Raw genomic sequence first — 20160 nt, 5'->3', positions numbered from 1 at the left:
GTAATAGGGCTTTATCTAACCTCAAAATCACTATACAACCAAACTGTCTAAGAACCAAGATGCAAATCACAAACTGAAATCTCTAATTGTTCATATTCAAGCAGTACAAAGCCCAGCTGGCTTCCATGCCACAGTTAGCTTGTATTTGTAGCTAATATTGAAGTACTCTTCTTCAACTTCTTGGTTTCCAGTATATAAAAAAAAAAAAAAAAAAAAAAAAAAAAATCCTTACACCACTGTTCTCCCCTCCCTTGCCAACCTCATCACCAGAAGCAAACTTCCTCAAGCCCAGAACACACCAAAATGATCCAGACTGTGCCAGGACAAGAAATGCAAAACCTGCCAACGTAACTCCACCACCCCCACTATTACTACACCCCACAACAGAGTCATCAGCATCGCAGGATCTTACAGCTGCGCCTCCAGAAATGTAATATACCTCATCCAATGCACCAAATGCCCTGATGGAAGATATGTAGGAGAGACCAAACAACAACTGCGCACCAGAATGAATGCACACTGGAAATCTATCAAAGACAGAAATACCCAATTACCGGTGGGGGCACATTTCTCACAGGAGGGCCGCTCTCTCTCCAATCTCTCAGTCCTGATCCTCAAGGGAAACTTACACAACACTTCCCAGAGACGAGCCTATGAGCTCCATTTCATCAACCTGCTGGATACTAGAGATCATGGACTAAACATAGACATTGGATTTTTCATACTTTATAATCTGCCTGGCAACTGACTCCCCAGCCCAGCCCAGCCCAGCCCCAGCCCCTGGCTTCTTTACTTTTCTTTCCATCCAGGAAGAGCACAAACCGACTGCTGAACCTTCCTTAGCCTGATGAATGGTTTTTGAACCCGAAAGCTTGCTTAATAACTATTCTCCAACTATTTGGGTTGGTCTAATAAAAAGATATCAAATTCACCCAAGGAACCTTGTCTCCCCCTTTTAAGGCACTTGTGCAAATGCTTCCTAAACTCCTCTAGCTTAATTTTAATTTCCACTTCAAGAATTACCTTTTGGGGCAAGTACTTTGCACATCCTCCAAGTTGAAAGTTTTCCCTCCTCTTAAACTTTAACCATGCATAAAATGTGCAGCAGCACACAACACAGAAACAGCTGCTTTGCTGCTCTGCTTATCAAGTTGCATTGTTTTTGCTGTTTGTCGGCACAAGGGACCCAGCACAGTCAGCTGACTGACACTAGGGTAAGCACCACACCACCTCAAGTTTAGTCACAATTTCTAGTCCAAGATGACAAGATAAATCTTTGTTACAGCGAAACAAGAGATCAAAGCAGTAAAAGGTAGCAGTGTAAATTTGCTGTTCTTATCAACACTAACTATAAAGGTGGAAGGCCAATTCCTTCTTACATCTGTGTAAATCCACAATAATTCCAGGGTACTGGTCTCAAGTTGGAGTTACACCTAATTTAACAGGAGTACAGATGAGGACAGATGTGGCCCAGCAGACAGCAGTCAGAACAGGAGATCTTTTCAGAAGCAGTGTTGCATTAACATGCAGGATTACCATGCATACACATACACGTAAATAATGTATTCACAAAACCCAACACCTTAATTCTATACAAAACATAAAGAGCTTTGGTTGTCAGGCCCAAACATTTGTCTTTTGTGTTGCAAAGCACATTTCTTTTACATTTGAAATTTCATTCAGCTCTAACTATTTCACTTCGGGGAGGTGTGCAATAGGATATCTGTCCCAGGAAATAACCAATTGGTTTCTGCTTACCCGATATCAGAGCACCATTTCCACTCCCTCTCTGGACCACAAGTTCTGTCCCACTCTGGCTTGCAACACCGAGCTGAATATCCAAGTTCAAAGTCAGTCTGGCGTTTACAGCCTTTGTGCAGTAAGTCTGGAAACACACAAACCACAACTTCCCTATTAATTTGCATTAAGATATCCAGCACTCAGGATCCCTCTGTTCTGTGGAAATGCTTTTCCTTCTCTTGAACAGTCACCTGATTTTTCTTTTACCTAGGATCAGTTACTAGATTTTTCTTTTTTCCAGACATTTCCTCAGGCATGAATCAGGGGATCAAATGTGTTTGCAAGCATGCATTACATCAGCATTCTAACAGTAGCGTAAGAGTTTGCTACTAAAATTGGGAATTACTTTCTTGAAATGGTTTGTGCTAAGAGTGTCTCACTATTCTCTGCGACATTGGGCCTGACCCTGAACTGACTTCCATGCATAGAGATGTTTGCAGCATTGCCAGCATGCATGGTTCAAACTCATAAGGTTTACAAATTACTTGTTTTTGTGTTTTTTTTTTTTTCATTGGCCTCCAGTTTTTTTCAGCTGATAGGGTACATGTTAAGAAAAGCTGACAATATGACCCACAACAACCAGGAAGGGTGTTCTCCCATACAAACATGATTCCAAGCATCCTGGCTTTAAAGGAACATTACAGTTCACCAGGGATCCTAGTTTTCTGTTTAGCGCAGAAAAATGCAGATTTTCTCATTTTAAGGGCAGGACCTGGCAGAGTAGGGTGAAGAAGCCCAGTGAGCCCCATGCCACCATGGTGAGGCACCCCCTGACTGCTTGGCAGCAGCAGGGGTGGCACCACAGAGTTGTGTCGACTGCTCCCAGGTGGGCAGGGAGCACCTTGCCATAACCTTGCAAATATTCAGTGTTGGTATGTGTGTACACATGAACTTTCCTGCAGCAACACTCAAAGGATGATGGTCTTCTGGAAGAAGCGGAAGAGAACTGAATTCCATGTATTTGGGGATCTGTTAATTCATAAATCAAGAATTGTCCAAATGGAGGCCTCTTGTGTAGAATCAGCATCCTGTCATTAGAGAAGGAAAAGAAAAAAAACAGCATCAATATTCCATCCATCCATCCATCCCCCCCTCCCCTCCTCTCTCTCTCTCTCTCTCTCTCTCTCACACACACACACACACAGAGCCAGTCTACGTGAAGAATTACGTGGCAATACATTCTTCTCCTACTGTGTGTGCACACTCAAGAGGAAGAAACAAACTGCAGCTCATGTCAGAAAACAACAGTCTCAGTTTAAAATATACCAATCCTAGCACCACATAGGCAGGTAAAATATTTTTATTTGTCAGTAAGTTATTTTCTTTAAAACAGATGCATGGGAAAATGCGCTTTGGGGAGAGAATTGGCAAAAAGTGAAAAAGGTCCAAAAATCAATAGAAAACAATAAAATAGCGTGGCATCTATTATTAAGTGCAAAGAAAAGTACACTTTATCCAGTGTGCCACTGTCAAACTGAAATGTAGAAAAAAGATAGCAAAAGGAACAAGAATGACAAATTTGACTTTCATTAGATTAAAAATTTAGCTATATTAGTCTAAACCTGGAGTACTTGACTTTATCCATTTACAGAGCAGGTAGTTACGCACTATGTATGATTAAATACCCGAACAGGTGTGGTTGCTTAATCTCAAAACATGCAATCTTGTGAGAACAGGCTTTCAAAATTGCCTATAATTAGAAAGGTAACTGAAAAGTCTGCACAGTTAGCATCGTCAGTGGTATTTCTGCTTCCAGTCAAGGGGGTGAGAATAACGGGAAAAAGTAAGACATTACTCTTTACTAATAAACATCAAAACACGGGAAGATATTCTTGGTGAATACTTTGCCAAAAACAGGCAGTTTTGGGATAGGGCAAAACTTTTTGTGAATTGGAGTCCTATCAGGTTACTAGTTTTGGACACAAAAAAGGAGTGTGTGGGTGGGGGGGATTTTGAAAAGGTAAAAATCATTTGTTTCACTGTTGTTGCAACACAATGTTTCAACTTCCCTTTTGAAATGTATTTTTTTTTTTTTTGTCTCAAAGTAAAAAAGAAACCTTGAGTCAACTCAAAACAAAGCTCTATTATTTAGGCACCTCTGTTGAGCATCTGCAGCTCCATTGACTTCAAAGGAAGTAGAGGCCATAAGTCCAACCAAATTGAGTTGAAGAAAAGTTATTAGCCAAACCTCATGCCCGACCAGGGACTCTTCATTTATAAAAAGCTAACCTTTCTGTATGTGGCTTGGAGTCACTGAGAGGCTAGTAAGTAACAGTTTACAATCATATTCTTTTATGCGGCCAGAAACATTTATATAGTAGGATTAAAATGAATGTTCAAAACTGATGAAACATCTTCAGAAAGAAGTGTAAGTGACAAGAGAGAAATTAAACCTCAAGCCTAGAAATCTCCTGTATACTCCCCCCCCCTCCCCCCTCACTGTATCCTATTATTTTTTTTTAAACTAGAGTTAAGATGAACTTACTCTGTTTTGGCAAGGCTGATTTGCAAACTCTTCTGAGAGAACAGTCTAAGGAGACAAGTAGGAAAGAAAAAATGCCCTGCCATGCTGGGATTTGGGGCAATGGGATTCTGTCTGATATTTAATATAAATCCATAACAAATGCAACTCCATTTGCTCACCAGTTGCAATGGTTTCAATATTGTCAATGGTATTTTCAAGATCTCTTAACAAATGGGCTATACATTCTGAACTGTCACACACTGGAATTAACATGTTATGAATACTAATAGGAAAGTTTCCTTCAATATTATTAAATCCACCAGATTGACCAATTAATATTTTTTTAAAGCCCCTAATGTCTTGACTCCACACAGAAATTGAATTGGTTTAATTTAAATCATTTTGGCTAGAGACAGACATTACACAAACAAATTTAAGTGATCACAAACTGATTTAAACCTCTAACAGAACAGAAGTTTAATGCACATAAACCAGTTTCAAAATGGCCAAAACCAGTTTGAGATAAACCTTGTTGAATGTAGTGTCAGACTAAACTGATTTGGCTCAAACTGGTTCATGCAATGTCTGTCCCAGACCCCTTGCTGGAATGGGTAAAATGACAGAGGCTAGCTGCTCTGGAAGTGTCAGTCAGCAGAGTTCTAAGTTGAGCCAGGCAGAAACATTTCCTCAAAACCATTTTTGATAGAAAATGCCCTATGATTATGAGAAAACAGATTGGTTTCATGAAGTCTTATCAAATTTGACAAAACTCCTCTTTGAAAAATAAGTTGGAGATGTATTTTATAACATCTCCTTTAAGTATTTTTAGACAAAGTATTTGTTCACATGAGAACTCTTTGAAATGTTTCTATTAAAAATGTTGAAACTAAAATGAAATGCATATACTGTAATAAAATGATGCATTTTAATTGAACCCTTATTTTTGGAATTTTGTCATGAGAAACCGTTCATAAACGCTTTTTATTTACCCTGACTTAGGATAAAAGATCTGTTTTCTGAACATCTCAGTTGTTGAGTTTACCAACTTGATTGATAATAATAGAAAATCAGATCTGCGCTTGTATTTTTAATCTTCATTAAAATGTGGACAGAAAGTTAACATTCCTTTCAGCATTTCAATAAGCATGGTTAATAGGCAGCATTTAAATCTTGTTTGGCAGTGTCTGTGGTCTTTGATAATGAAGGACAGCTTTAGAGAAGTGCCCAGCCAGGGATTGATAACACTGTTCATCTCCTCTAACTCAGTGTTCACCACCTCATTAAGAAAACGACACAGGGACATTACCAGCTACCTGTTGATTCTCCCTTTGTCCGGTCTGCCACAGCGTGCACCACAGCCAGCATGTGGCCTACTAGCTAATGCTGTGTGTCTGCGTAAGGGATGGCAGAATCCCTGCTTAGCAGGGAGTGGCAAAGGGGAAGCCAGACACATGCCTGTAGTCTGTGCCAAGCTCCAATGAGGAAGCAGAGGGGAGGGGCCCCCAACTCTGTAGCAGAGAGCCCCACCTAGCCCAGAGAGCATGCCAGGATGCTGGGGGTGTCTGATTTAACTTAAACCAGCAAGGGGTCTGGGACAGACATTACATGAATCAGTTTGATCCAAATCTGTTAAGTCTCATACTGCATTCAACCAGGTTTATTTGAAACCCATTTCAGCCATTTTCAAACTGGTTTAAGTGCACTGAACATCTGTTTGGTTACAGATTTAAACCAGTTTGTGATCCCTTAAACTGGTTTATGTGTAATGTCTGTCCCTAGCCTTACAGCCTTGAATATAACATGAATGCCTAGACAAAATTGTTTAAAACAAATGACAACCTACACAGGGCACTTCTTCTTCTCTCTCCCCACCCATTTCCTTGAAGGGAATGTGGCCTTGTTCTTGGTGTTTTGATGTTGTAGTGGAAACGGAATTTGTGGCAAATCTGCTCAACAGCAATAAATAGATAGTTCTTCTTCCCTTTGTGTAAGAATAGATGCTGGCTGTGTGACATCAGTGGAGCAGGCTGTGAATGAAGCATGACATAAAAAATCCTTGACCATAGCACAGAGAGAATACAGAGAGTGTCCTATCATTTATTATATTGCAACATAATGTTATATGCTATATAGAGACAAAGAAGCCATTAGGACTTTGAAACCTTCCACATCACATACACCTTACCCTTTGTATGATTTCCTTCACTACATCTACCCCTTTTTCCATCACTAGTTTGAAGCATTAGAAGGTAAACTTGAGCCATTTTCAAGTAACCTACTCCCTCCCTTTAAACACAAGGGGGGCCCTATTCAGGGTTTACAGTGATGTAAATCCTTTATTTCTGTTGAGTTACTCTCATTTCTTTCCCTCTGTCCCCCCCCCCCCCCACAGTATAAACAACAGGAGAATCAAGTCCAAGCCCAAAGATTTATATGAAACCTTATACATGAGTCTATATAGAGAGGCAGGTGTGTAATATATAACACATACACAGAAGGTGCAAGTGTTTAGCCTTTGCATATTTTTTGTTCCTTTTTCTACTTCACTTGCTGAGACTTGATACTGTGCCTTGAAACTGTTGCATCTCAACTCAAGATAGAAAAAAGTAAAATAAGTAAAAAAATCTTCTCTCTAATCACTCTCCAAGTGTTCCAAGCATGGAAAAAAGTTCTAGTCACAGCATTTTTTAAACCAAATAAAATCTATGGTTGTCTTTTTTAACAGAACAAACTAAGTAAAGATGAAGTCTGTTTCCTGTTGCAAAAGAGCTCTTCCTAAGCACCTACATAAAGTAGGAATAATACAACACAATGGTGTTTCTTTGTTCAAACTTCAACCAAGGTTCACAGTGAAAAAAAAAAAAAAAAAAAAAGAGTTTGCTTAGCAAGAGCGCAGATGATGGAGAGGATTGCTACTCCCCCTTTGTTATTCCTTGCTCTCCCTGCTGCTGAAGACTAGGTTCTAGTTGTCAATCACGAGTAGTTACCTAACTGAGCTCCCAAGTCACAGGTGGCTGCTCTCCTCTCCAGTCCCAGCAGCAGCAAAGGTCATTTCTAGCTGCCCAAAACTGTTTCAACAGAAGCTTCACACCCTGACTGCACCAGGCAAAAAGCAAGATCCTGCCAGCACGATACCAGCAAGGAAACGTGCAACGGAGGACTACACTGAACCCAGTATTACTCATGCAATAGCCTGATTGCATGATGATGGCAGACAGTACTACCTGCAGCTGTCAACACAACGCTGGGTGGTGGGAAATAACTTAGCAACCTCTATGGTGCCAACAGCTTTGGAGATGAAGCAACTTTGGGGGGAGGTACGAGTCTTTATCCCTGGTGGAGGAAACGCTACCGAATGGCAGATGCCATGGCAGAATGGACTGGGCTCTCCAGCCTTCATTGGCAACCAGTCCAAGAGTGGAGCCCCGAAAGGCAGACGGAGTTAAGATCTCCTTCGCACCAGCAGCTCCTGCGGTCAAGCTGGCTCCAAATGTACTAGTCTCTACCTTTCCTTTGGGATTAGCCAGCCAGCCTGAGAGGGGGTCATTGAATGGGCAGCTCAAGCGCCTCCATATAAACTGCCCAGGGACACAAGAGCCATAACTGAGTGCACATTCAGCAGGACAATGCAAAGACAAAATGCCTTGGATGTCTCTGCCCCATTAGTGGTGAAATCAACTTATCCCAGAATTCTGTGCAGTGATGAGCATCTCTTACAAATTCAGGATTCAGACTGCTGTGCTGATTCAACGAGCTAGGAAGGAGCACGACTGGGTTTAAATATTAATTGCTTTCATAAACAGAGAGCAAACTGACCATGAGATGAAGGATGAATATGCAACAAAACAAACCAAGGCCTAATAAAACAAGGAATCAAGCATATGGGCTCCCCACTCTGCCTAGAAGACATTGTTCAGCCTTTTTAACATAATTTAATTTATTAGTGCCCTAAAGCACTTCCATCTGAACAACGAGCTTTATGCCCGTTACTGGAGATGTGCAGTAACTGGGATATTTCTGCTTAGGGGGTATTTTTTTAAAAGAGGTTTCTATTCTGAACTGGAATTAAAACAAAGCATCTTTTGAAATGAAAGTTTTCATTCGGAGTCAACTGAAATGTTCCTTCACAATTCAAGTTTGTTTTCCATTACAGCTAACATTATAAAAAAATCAAATTCTATGTGAAGAGTTGAAAAGGTTGGATCCAAAAGTTTCAATATTAAATGCCTTGTTTTGGGTTCATTTAGATGAAGTTTCACTGAGAGGGAAATTTTTTATTTCTACAAAATGTTTTTCAAAGGAAAAAGCATTGCATCCGATCATTTTAAACTACCCTTACTTCTAACGTGCTTCTTACACGGTGTTTTAATGCTTAAAACATGTAGAGTTTTAAGGCCTTTTAACACTGTAGGGTTTTTCCATTGTCATTCAATATTATCAAAGTCTTGTCTGGAATAATGTTTGAACATGTCCCGCAGTGAAAGAATTCTTTTTTCAAGTTAGGGCTCTTGACTTGGACTTTCTTTCACCAAAGGAATGTGCATCTCAGGGCTGTCTTAACTAGCTTTCCTATGTATAAAAGCTTTAACTTCTTGCAACCTAAAGAAGAGAAAAAGGCAAGGAAAAGCAAGGGGGAAATATTGGACCCTGGTCCTGGAAGAAATTTCAACCCATAGCACATGAGTGTGAGTGTGAAGGGAGATTTACAAGTTTCATCCCAACACAAGTAGGATTCTGTTTGCCAAGGTTAGCAGACACAAGCACAAAAATGGAGCAGCAATCAATTTGTCTCTAAGAAGGTTGACTGTGCCTTTGAGATGTTGGAACTTGTTTTATCGTCCAACTTTTAAAATATCTACACAGAGCAAGACATGCTGTTAACCTATAAAATAATACTGAGTTTGAAATTTTAAGAGGATACACACACTATAATATATATAAATACAATTTGAAGTGAAAATAAAGCAAGTGGTTGGCTAAACATTTTTTCCAAAGAGGCCATGCTACCTAGAAGAAGTTAGATTGAAATATTCCAAGACTTTTTACTCTTGCAAATAAACATTTAAAAATGGAGACCACTGCTTGCATGACTAGTCTAACCAATGTGATAACCATTGATTGAAATCAGTGGAATAGTGCCCAGACATGTTTTATATCAGGTGACTGACTGGTGCTATCTGTGTATGGGGCAGGGGTCTCTGTGTGTATAAAATTGAGATTCGGACCAATTGGCAGCCTGATGAAACAAGCCTGGGAATTTTTTCACCGATTTCAATTATTTCTACCTGAAATCTTGGCCTCGTAGAAGACAAAGTCAAAACTTGCATGGATTTGACTGCAACCAGGATTTCATCCTTTGGATAAGTTTCCTAGAAGTAAAATGACAGCCTTAAAATATCCTCAAAGCTTTCAGCGGAGGTTTTTCTTCAAAATGTACCAGCTGACAACTTTTTGGCGGCCATCGGTATGGTTTTGTGGTATAATTTTATTCCCATTAACCATAAGAAAAAAATACAACAAATAAAACTATACCAAAGAGTAGGGGTGTGTGCAGCAGGCAATATTTGATTCGGATTCAGCTGGATTTAGGAGAGAGTGATTTCGTGTTTCAGATCACTGTCCCAATTTGATTTGGCTGAAACTAAATCTGAAGATTCAATTCTGATTCGGAAAATCAGCAATTTGGACATAGACACAGCTTTATATGCTTTTTCTACATACCTTGAGGTCCCAGGCACAACTCGTGAATGCTGAGCTGGTGGGGTGGAAGGGGCATCTCACAGGAGCACGGGGGGCTCTCCAGTGTGCTCGGTGGCAGACCCTGAAGTGGACCGCAAAAAGCATAACAAAATGCATAGTATCTTCAATGCCTTGTTTCTCTAGTATTGTTCAAAACATACAATAGCACAAGAAATTTACCCTATGGGCAGGCAAGAGTTTAAGAGAAATAACAGAATCTAAGGGAAAAATCACAGGACTCCAGAGACCTCATGCATGTTCTCAGCTCTGCTACTGACCCACCGGGTCAACTGACCCAAGTTATTTCACTTCCCTCTGCTTCAGTTTCCCCAGCTATAACAAAGAAAAAGATTGTGACTCCCTTTGTAAAATGGAAGAGTGCTATATAAAAAGGTAGGGATCATGATAAAGTGCTACTTATTCTAAAACATATCATCATGGCCTTCTGCACATAAGTGAACCAAGCCCTGATGAGTTCACCACCTGCATTCCCTCAGGTTTGTTCTTCATTCTTCATATTTCCCAAAGAATAACAGTCCAGTGAAAATAATGCATGAGAGGAAAGTGTCACACTCCTTAGCAGTCCTAGAGTCTATATTCTCCTCTCTATATTTTAGCTGTTCATTTTTATTAACACTGTCCAAATACAGCTTTCCTTTTTTCCTCCAAACACAGCTTTGGAATATGTGAACTATTTTGTCACTGCTAAGTATACAGTACAAGGACCTACTTACCCACTGTTGCTTCTCATGTACAGTGACCTAAAAGCAATGAAAAACTGTTTCTGATTATTTTAAGTGTAGCAACATAGCTAAAATTGGCTCCCAAAACAGTGATACCTGGTATCGGCCTCCAGTGAAGCTATTCATATGTTTTTGAACTTTCAGGAACAGGGCTTACTACCAAATATATGCACATATGATTGCAGTCTATTTAAATTATAACCTCATGTACAAATGGTATGTTAGGAGCAACCAACAGATCACACCAAGGTGTGGGGAGCAGTAGGTATGCTGGAGGGTAGGGCTAGGATTAAGAGAGACCTCAACAAACTGGAGATTGGACCAAAAGAAATCTCATGAGGTTCAACAAGGACAAGTGCAAAGTCCTGCACTTAGGACAGAACAGTCCCATGCTCCGGTACAGGATGGGGACTGACTGGCTGGGCAGCAGCTCTGCAGAAAAGGACCTGGGGGTTACAATGGACAAGAAGCTGAATATGAGCCAGAAAGTGTGCCTTTGTTGTCAAGAAGGCTAATGGCACACTGGGCTGCATTGGTAGAAGTGCTGCCAGCAGATTGAGGGAAGCGATTCTTCCCTCTATTCAGCACTGGTGAGGTCACATCTGGAGTAGTGTGTCCAGTTTTGCTTCCATCCCCCAGCTACAGAAAGGATGTGGAACAACTGGAGAGAGCCCCGCAGAGAGGAATGAAAAGAGTTAGGGGGCTGGGGCACATCACTTATAGGGAGAGGCTCAGGGAACTGGTCTTATTTCATCTGGAGAAGGGCAGAGTGAGAGGAGATTTGATAGCAGCCTTCAACTCCCAGAAGGGTGGTTGCAAAGAGGATGGAGCCGGACTGTTCTCAGCAGTGGAAGATGACAGAACAAGAAGCAATGGTTCCAAGTTGCAACAAGGGAATTTGAGGTTAGATATTAGGAAAAACTCTTTCACAAGGAGGGTAGTAAAGCACTGGAACAGGCTACCCAGAGATGTTGTGGACTCTGCATCCTGGGAGGTTTTTAAGACCTGGCTAGAAAAAAGACAGGTAGTATGATTTAGTTGGGGCTAAATAAATAAGTTTTGAGTAAGGGGTTGAACTAAATGACCTCTTGAGGTCCCTCCCAACCCTAAGTTTCTATCATTCTATCAAAAGGCTGGGAAAGAAGCTAACTGGGCCATGCATTCAACGCAAACAGGCAGACGACGTGCACACTACATCTACTCCATGTATGCCCTGCCATTCACATCAGTGTTTCAAAATTAGGCACCTCTTGCACTCCATACTTTGGTACAAATCTTCAAAAGCTCACAGCATTCTCACTTAAGAATAAAGCAGCTCTACTTTGGGCAACTAAATAAGATGCATTTGCTTTGCAAAAAATCCCAACAAAAAACATACGCTCAGCATATAAGCTTCCTTAAAGAACAAAAGGGTCTGCTGGAAGGGACGCAGATCTCATGGTCTGTTTTTTCCCCGTTACTTTGTTGTCAACTCATGGATTTTGGAGTGATGTGCTGATACTCTTTATATAACTGACCTTCAGACCTCACCAGACAGAAATCATTAAGGAAACATTGCATTTAGCAACCAAATCATTCTGTACCCATTTAAATACTTACTCAAGCTCTATGTTGAATAAGCATCTCCTTTATAGAAAAGCTCCACTGAATTGCATAAGCTTATAATCTAAATGCCCTGTGAAGTGAGATCTTCATTCCCTGACTTTTCTTCACCCCTTAAAAAGGATGGCATGGGCTCAGCCTAAGAGAGGTGCATGGATGTCCTCCAAGCATCTCTCTCAAATGCTCCAGCATAAAGAAACATCAGGGGAGGAGTGTTCAGCGGGCCGGACAGCAGAGATTTCAGGCAGCCACGAGGACTGAAGGGCAGCTCAAGGAGACAATTCTTAGATGGGCTCTGTCATCTGCGCTGGTGTCTCTCTCGGCCCATAAGGAAGCCCAGAATCAGAAAAGCACAGCGATTGCTCTACATCACCACAGACCCTGGTTTGCCCTTGGTTATGTGCTTTATGCTGTCTTTCTAAGTGGTGCAGCACTGAATCAAACCCCTGGGCTCAGAGAGAACAAAGTTGGTGAATGGCTTTGTAGGCTTCAAGAACAGAATACACCATATGCTATTACAATCTACGGGGTGGCTCCAAAACCCATTTAAAAAGGTGGCAGTAAGGAAAAGATTATATTCTAGAGGGTATTCCCAATTAGGGTTGAATCTGAAAGTTGAACACATGAGAGCCATGCAGTTTGGACAACCATGATCATACTGTAATTTTATTTGGTCTTTTAAAACGATCTCTAACAGGAAAGCAACTTTGGCTAGTTCCACCAGTAGTCAATAAAGAAAGATTTTACTGTGCTATTGGAGGAGAACAATAGAAACATCCATCACCATTATGTGTAAGCAAACAGACCACGTATGCTGCATAAGCTATCAGAAAGTAAAGGACATAACTTGAAACAGTAAGGCTAGCGCAAACTAGAATAAACTGACTTTTATCAGCTCTAAGTTACTCAGGAAGGGAAATTTAAATTAGCAGCTAGTGGCGATTGTTGACTGGTGAAGCTGTTGCTGTGATGATATCCTCATGTTTCCCATATCATGCTTTGCCTGTTGCACATCTCGAATTACACAATCTCCCTGCGGGGCAGTTCTCCATTCAGAATGCATTCTTTAATAAATCAAGTCTTTAAACTTATGTTGTGGTTTGTCTGAGCCACCGCCCAACGCACCCGGGGACTTAGATTTTTCCCCAACACTATAAACAAAGCTGAAAAACATTTTTACTTAAAATCAGCCACTGCCCACACTGCGATTCCTGGACTATTTGCTGGGACAAAAGCCATCACAAGAAACAAAGAATAATAAGGAATTGAACTTGGTTGATTGTGTACATTATAAGAATGAGAGGATGATTTGGTAGCTGAAGCTGTGCATTTGGGCCCACAATAGCTGGGCTCATTTCCTAATCCAGCCAGTGACCTCCTGTTTTACTAAACCAATTTATTTAGCCCCAGATCCAAATTATCTTACCAACATATCTCACCTTTGGTGCCCTGTTAGCCTCAAATAAGACTACTAATATGCCTAATGTTAAACGCATGCTTAAACAACTTTCTAAAGTGAAGTCCTTAAGTGCTCCATGCCTCAGTTTCCCATGGTTGATGCAATAAGCCACCCTGTTGTGTGCGCACTCTGTATGAACTAACTGCTTCCCTGCGGTGCTAAGTTAGCACCCTGAGCTGCTCTCTCTCATGGACATGCTCATTACCCCATGCTCAGGGCCACTCAGAGGAGGCTTAGCTGCCTCATTTCCAGCACTTGGCACATGTGGGTAGGGGGCTTCATGCTTTCCATGCATGCTCCTCAAAAACTAACAGCATAGAAATAAATCAGGCATGTCCTGTGCCTGTTGTGGCCCCAGTCAGGAAAGCTCAAATGCACACATGATTTCACTGGTGCTACTTATCCCATTGATCCCGATACTACTCACAACCAAGCATATGCATAATTCATTGGAGGATCTGTGCAAGAAAAAATCTATGTCTAAGACGCTTAGATTTTAAGGCTACACCTCCAAGATAATAGAGACCAAAGATTTTTTACACAATCATTTTGGCCTCAGCCCCATGACTTACAGTTGAAATACAGGGCCAAAGGTCTGCTTCTTTCCGAGACCTGAAGAAGGGCGATTTGTGGCCAAAAGGTTGTCACATCTCTCTGCCAGCTACACAGATGGCTTAATAAAAGATACCACAATTCAGACATTTCCTGGACCGTAATAGCTACAGTAAGACCCCAGCCCTATTAGTTGCACTATAGAATTTATTTCCCCAAGGCGTGCAGTCTTGATTTGAAAACAGCAACTGGTGAAGAACACACTGCACCTCCAGGTGAATGGCAACCTAGCCCCTTCAATAAAAACACATTACTTCTCATCTTGAACCTATATTTTTTGCTCAGTAAAAAGCAATCTGTTTTCAGGAAACCCAGAAAGACACTTATGGAACACAGTCAAATCACCTCTTAAGGTTTTCTCCAGCAAACTAAACAGACAACTTCTTCTGTCAGTCATTAGTTTGAAAGATATCCCAGATCTCAAATCACTCTTAATTTTTCTTTCATCTTTTCCAGTATTTCAATATAGACACCAGAACTGGACATTTCATTCTAGTAATGGGCTTGACTTAATTGTATACTGTGTCCATGCACTCTTGTCTTCTTAGGATAATATTTGGAGAGCAGGAAGCATCTCTTACTATAGGTTTGGACAATGTGTCTTGACCTCACCCGGGTCCTCCAGATGCTAGTGTACTAAGTCACGTAATATGAGGAGTCACCCAAGGTAGCTGATCACCTGAATTAAGACAGAGGTCATTTCTGCATAGCTCTTGAGGAAGCAGAATTTGAATTAACATTTTGAACTGAGATGAATGAATTGCAACTTTGAGAGAAAGCACCAGATATCAAATACTCCTGAAGGATAGATATGAAGATCCCACAGGCATTTAGAAACCAAGCCTATTTGCAGCATGCTATCATCTTAATATAATGTCAAATACCAGTTCCAGCTACAAAAAAAGGCTTAAAGTAGATGGGAAGTTTTGTATTTCCCTTGTGCTGAAAAAGAAGATGAAAGTAAAGGTCTGAACTCATGGAAACTGGATGCCAAAGTTTTTAATGGGTCATCTTATTATTATTGCAAACAGCAACTTCAATGATCAAGCTAGGAAAAAATAAGAGCAGGTATTTCTGCAAAATGAGAGTGAATAACTAGCGCTTTGAATAGAATTGTAAATAGTTTCTACAGTGCATTTATAACCGTGTCAACAATAAACCCACAAACTAAGAATGATCTAGGCTTCAATTTGGGATTCCTACCTGCAAAATCTTAATGCAACAAATATCTAAAACAAGTGCATATTTTGCATCGTCTTTTCCTGAGTTGAAAGGGAACCTCTCTGGCTGTACTCACTATTATGATCTGCATAAGAAACATTTCCACAGTCATTTAAAACAGCCATGAACAGACACATTTAGACCCCTAATATGCTTGTCTGCTTATTTTGAGGTCTGATATGAAGATTTGGAATGGCAATACTGAAAATAACAGTGAACATCATTAACAAGCCCCTGGAAAGAAATGGCCTTCCGAATGAATTTTTCTTAGCCACACAACATAGAATATTTCCCAGTGGTAGTGGATATTCAGAGACAAGAAGAATAGGACTTGATTGGTTCTTTCCTTCAGCTTAAGAAATTATGCAGCACATAGAACAGGAGTCTAAAACAAAGAATTAACAATAACATTTTGCTTTCCTTGAACCTCAACAATAGCTCAATGCCTTTGAAAATGAAAGCACTGTAAGAGCTGGTTCTAAAGCTCATTAAAGTCAGTGAAAAGACTCCATCCAGTGACTTAAGTAGGCTTTGAATACACCCCTTTTCTAGGACTACACCTACTGTAGAGTGTGGAGTATGATCCAGATGTACACGATAAGCAGAGTCAGTGATATAGCATTTGGAAGGGAGTCCTGGGGTTATTTGAAAGTCTGGATCTACAGTGTGCACATAACAGGCACTACAGAAGCTTGGACGCACAGAAACCTGGGCACAGAACCACATATCTGCAAGTGCAAAAACATGCCAGACAAACTGGAAACCATTCCAGAAAGTCAGTCCCTGTACATCATATTTCTAACCCCACTTGGTAGCATTATGCATAGCGTCATTAAGACAGCAGACAGTAAAGCAGACTTCCTGCTATACTGAAGCAGTGCCAACAGATGCCAACTTAAGTAAGTCCTAGGGACAATTTATCTGATGGAGGAATCAGCAGCAGGACTCCAATGAGCCCCCAGAGGGGCTGGAAGTGTGTCTGAGGCTGCCAATTCAGACTTGAAAAATCAGTTGTAGAAGACCTTGGCTGGCACCTGTTGCCTCGCCTGTTTGCTCTTACTGCCACTTGCTTTGATAGGACTTTGCATGCACTTGGCTGTGATCCTTTGATATATTCCTCATAAAGCTGTCTTTTAAAGTGTAGCTGTGCAAGAAGTGTAATAACTTACACTTTTGTTTGTTCAAAGGCATAATGCAAGTGCCACATTAAAGCCACAAAAGAAATACACTTCTGAATTGTAATGATTCACTCTACAAATTAACCTGAACAAACTGCAGCTAAGGAGAGGAACCAAAAGTGTTCCCAGTTGGAGGAGCCCAGCACTGATACTGAAGCAAGCCAACGCTTGCAGGTATCATTAGCCAACAGGACTGTGAGAAGTGGGTAGTATTTGCTTCGGATTCAGCTGATTTGGGGGACAGTGATTCGATTTGGTGATTTGAATCACTGTCCTGATTTGATTCGGACAAATCTCCGAGCCAGCCAGGCCAGGCCTATCCCCTGCCTTCTCTCCCAGCCCAGGAACGGCTGCCCTGCCCGCCCAGCTCCCAGCACCTGGGGGAAGAGAGCCCCGGCTTCGCAGGTGCTGGTTGACGGGGGCGCTCCCCGCTGCCCCACGCTTCATGGGGGGCTCTCCCATCCCCTCCCTCCCCTAGCCCCCTCGCAGGTGCCCCACACAGGCCAGCTCTGGCCCTTAAAGAGCCCCCCCCCCAAAGAAACCCTGGACTTAGGTTGCTCCTGCTGGCAGGGGGTGATCCCTGCTGCCCCAATCCATGTGGGGGGCTATGCACAAGCCCCCAAAGCCCAGAGGCTGCACCAGGAGTGATGAGTCCTGGGGCTTTTCTCCACTTTTTTTTTTTCTTAAAGGGCAGAGCCCTGGCAGGGGGGGCAGCTGTGAGGGGGCTCATACAGAGTCTCCCATGCAGCATGGGGCAGTGGGTACATGCAGACATTACATTTAGATTGGCCTAAATGGGGTTAGGTTAAGCTAAGTGACCATCTGCGCAGACATTAGAGGAAATTCAGTTGGATTAAAAAATACCAGGCCCTATCTAAACTAGTTCACTTATGGAGGCGAACCAACTTAGATCTGGAATGGCTTACTTGGGTCTACTGAATGTCTGCTCACGTTTGGAGCACAGCCCCAGGGCTGGTAAAGCTCAGCTACTCTTCCCCACTCTTCCTACCTGCCTCCCAACTCTGACTAGGCTGTTTTTAGTTCCCCAGTCGCCCCACCCCTGGAACTACAACCCCACACAGACACATCAACACCCCTCCCCACCGCAGGGTCATCCGTCCTTCCTTCTCCCCACCCCAAATTACCTACATGGAATTCCTGGCACCAGCCAAGGTGTTTGTTTGCTGCTCCTGATCTATCACGGCACAGCTAAATAGTAAGATACATGAGCATAGACCAGGTGCAAACGTCTGCACAAACCTGAAAGTGCAACCCTGCCTTGCCTTCTGCCTGACTTCAGACTAACACAGCTAACTACCTCACTTTCCTAGACACAGAAGGAGGTTTGCCACACCTGCCAGGCTGAATTCTCCAGGCTTAGGCAGATGTACTTCAAACCATCCCATTTCCCATACCACATACACAAGTCAGAGGTCAGGTTTCTGTCAACCAGTCCTACTCTGGGTTAATTCCTTGACAAGGTATCCAACAAACACAAGTCCAATGACATTCAAGGCAAGCTGTGGTGTTCAGCTCCTCTAAAGATCTATTCTGCTGCCTTTGTGAATATTGGGGATTTGTACACAGACCCAATGTACATGCCTGCACATCCATGCAGGCATGCATACATACATATGTGCGAGTGCATGCATGTGCCTGTGTGTGCGTGCATGTCCCTGCTTAACATCTGCTTCGTTCTCCTGGAGTGTCCCTTCTCGAACGTCAAGAAAGCACCGTGTCTATTCCAAAGCATATCATAACAACAATAACTAAAGAAATCAAGCCCAAAAACTGGGGAATTTTACAACCTTCATTTAAGTAATCCAATTAAGAGCATATGGAAAGGGAGGAAAAATTGTTTTTAAAAAATTGCACTACCAACCCCAAAAGGGGAAGTAACTACTGTAAAAGGTAAAGGTGGCATTTTTATACTCGGCATCAAGATGAAGTGCCGACATGCTGGAGAACATGAGAGCCAAGAGTCTTACCACATCAGTTCCAATGTGCCCTTTAATGTTTTCAGTGTTTAGGACTTGTGTGCCTGCCTAGGAAGATAGGGTGTGAATTAACAGCATACCAACTACTCTTCACTGGTTTCCATTATGGACAATTTGAAAGAGCTCCAGCATGGGTTCTATGCAGCTCAGCTCAATTGAAAACAAAGCAAAAATTATTTAATCCCACCCCCCAAACTCAACTAGCAAAAAAACCAAGTCCCTACTGTAAAAGTAGTGCTTGGAAATAAATGTTGAGGTTAAGCAGAACCATAACAATTCTAGAGGATCTCTGGAGTTAGCTGCATTACACTGAGCTGAACTTAAAAGTATGCTCAAAGTGTTCATATACAAAGTTATTGCAGATCTGTACGCAGCTTACCTCTGCATGAATAGACCGTGGCAAAGAAATCCTCAATCTGCTTCTTATGATCTCTCTCTACCTCCAGTAATGTTTTGTTTAAACACCACAAGGACCATGAGCACCCATCATAAATGCTGAAGGATGAATATGTCTTTTTTAAGGTACCAGTTACTGTGTTGGAAAAGAAAATGGATGAAGAGATAAGAAAAATGAGAGAAGAATAGGAGGGCTGCAGATACAGGCTAAGGTTAAGGCCCAAACTGATCAGGTACATGCCAAGCTAGTCAGAGCTAACCAGGATCTCCAGTCCTAAGGTTCAAAGGAAAATCACTGCGATTTATTTTCACAAAACAGAAAAAGGTCCTTCCCTTTAATGTCCAAACACAAATACAACCAAGCTTCCTTCAGTCTGAATCCCAACAGCAGTATTATAAATTGTGCCTCACCTTGGCAAAGTATTTGCAGAGCAGTCAACAGCAAACGCTTGAGGACTTCTCTCCTGCAGACTGCTGCACTCAAGCCCCAGCTCCAAACACAGCAAACTACTTAATTAATTAAATTCCCCACACCTGGTTCAAATCACCTCTCCTGCCCCCAGAGGGAACACCTGTGGCCATTATTCTAACCCAAGGAAGAAGTTTAACTCCTTCCCTGCCAATTTCTGAGGATGGAGAATGGTTTCTTTATTACTCGTTGGGATGAAATCTAGGGAAGAAAAACATTAGTGGATTTCAAGGATTTTAAATAAACTGCATGTTTCAATATAAGGCCCATCATGGATGCTGAAAATAAAAACGGGAATCCCAGGTTAGGAGTGCTAATGGCATGGAAGTAGCTGTTGACAGCCATTTATCAAAAGACAAGATTACATCTCTTGAATAGATTGGGAATAATGGAACCATTACATTTCAATTTCCTTTTTCATAATCTCAGCACCTGAGACTTGGTGAGAGTGAATCTCCTAAACAAATTGTATAATACATA

General features: G+C 41.7%; 1 long non-coding RNA gene across 4 annotated transcripts; it reads right to left on the bottom strand.

Annotated features, from left to right (window-relative positions):
- Nucleotides 1-239: 239 nt before the first annotated feature.
- LOC132244236 (uncharacterized) lies at nt 240-19899 on the bottom strand. Of its 4 annotated transcripts, none has more exons than XR_009455827.1 (5): nt 19623-19899; nt 19195-19347; nt 9986-10085; nt 6108-6291; nt 240-2828 (listed from the first exon to the last, which is right to left on the bottom strand). It is a non-coding gene; the product is annotated as an uncharacterized LOC132244236 (long non-coding RNA). The 4 variants fall into 4 exon arrangements; XR_009455826.1 differs by lacking the exon at nt 19195-19347 and adding an exon at nt 9550-9633 and having other exon boundaries at nt 356-2828; nt 19623-19896; XR_009455825.1 differs by lacking the exon at nt 19195-19347 and having other exon boundaries at nt 362-2828; nt 19623-19875.
- Nucleotides 19900-20160: the final 261 nt, after the last annotated feature.

This window comes from Alligator mississippiensis, chromosome 11 (genome assembly GCF_030867095.1).
Source record: "Alligator mississippiensis isolate rAllMis1 chromosome 11, rAllMis1, whole genome shotgun sequence".
NCBI classification, from domain to species: Eukaryota; Metazoa; Chordata; order Crocodylia; family Alligatoridae; genus Alligator; species Alligator mississippiensis.
Note: the sequence above shows the minus strand (reverse complement) of the source record. Positions and strands in the feature narration are given on the sequence as shown.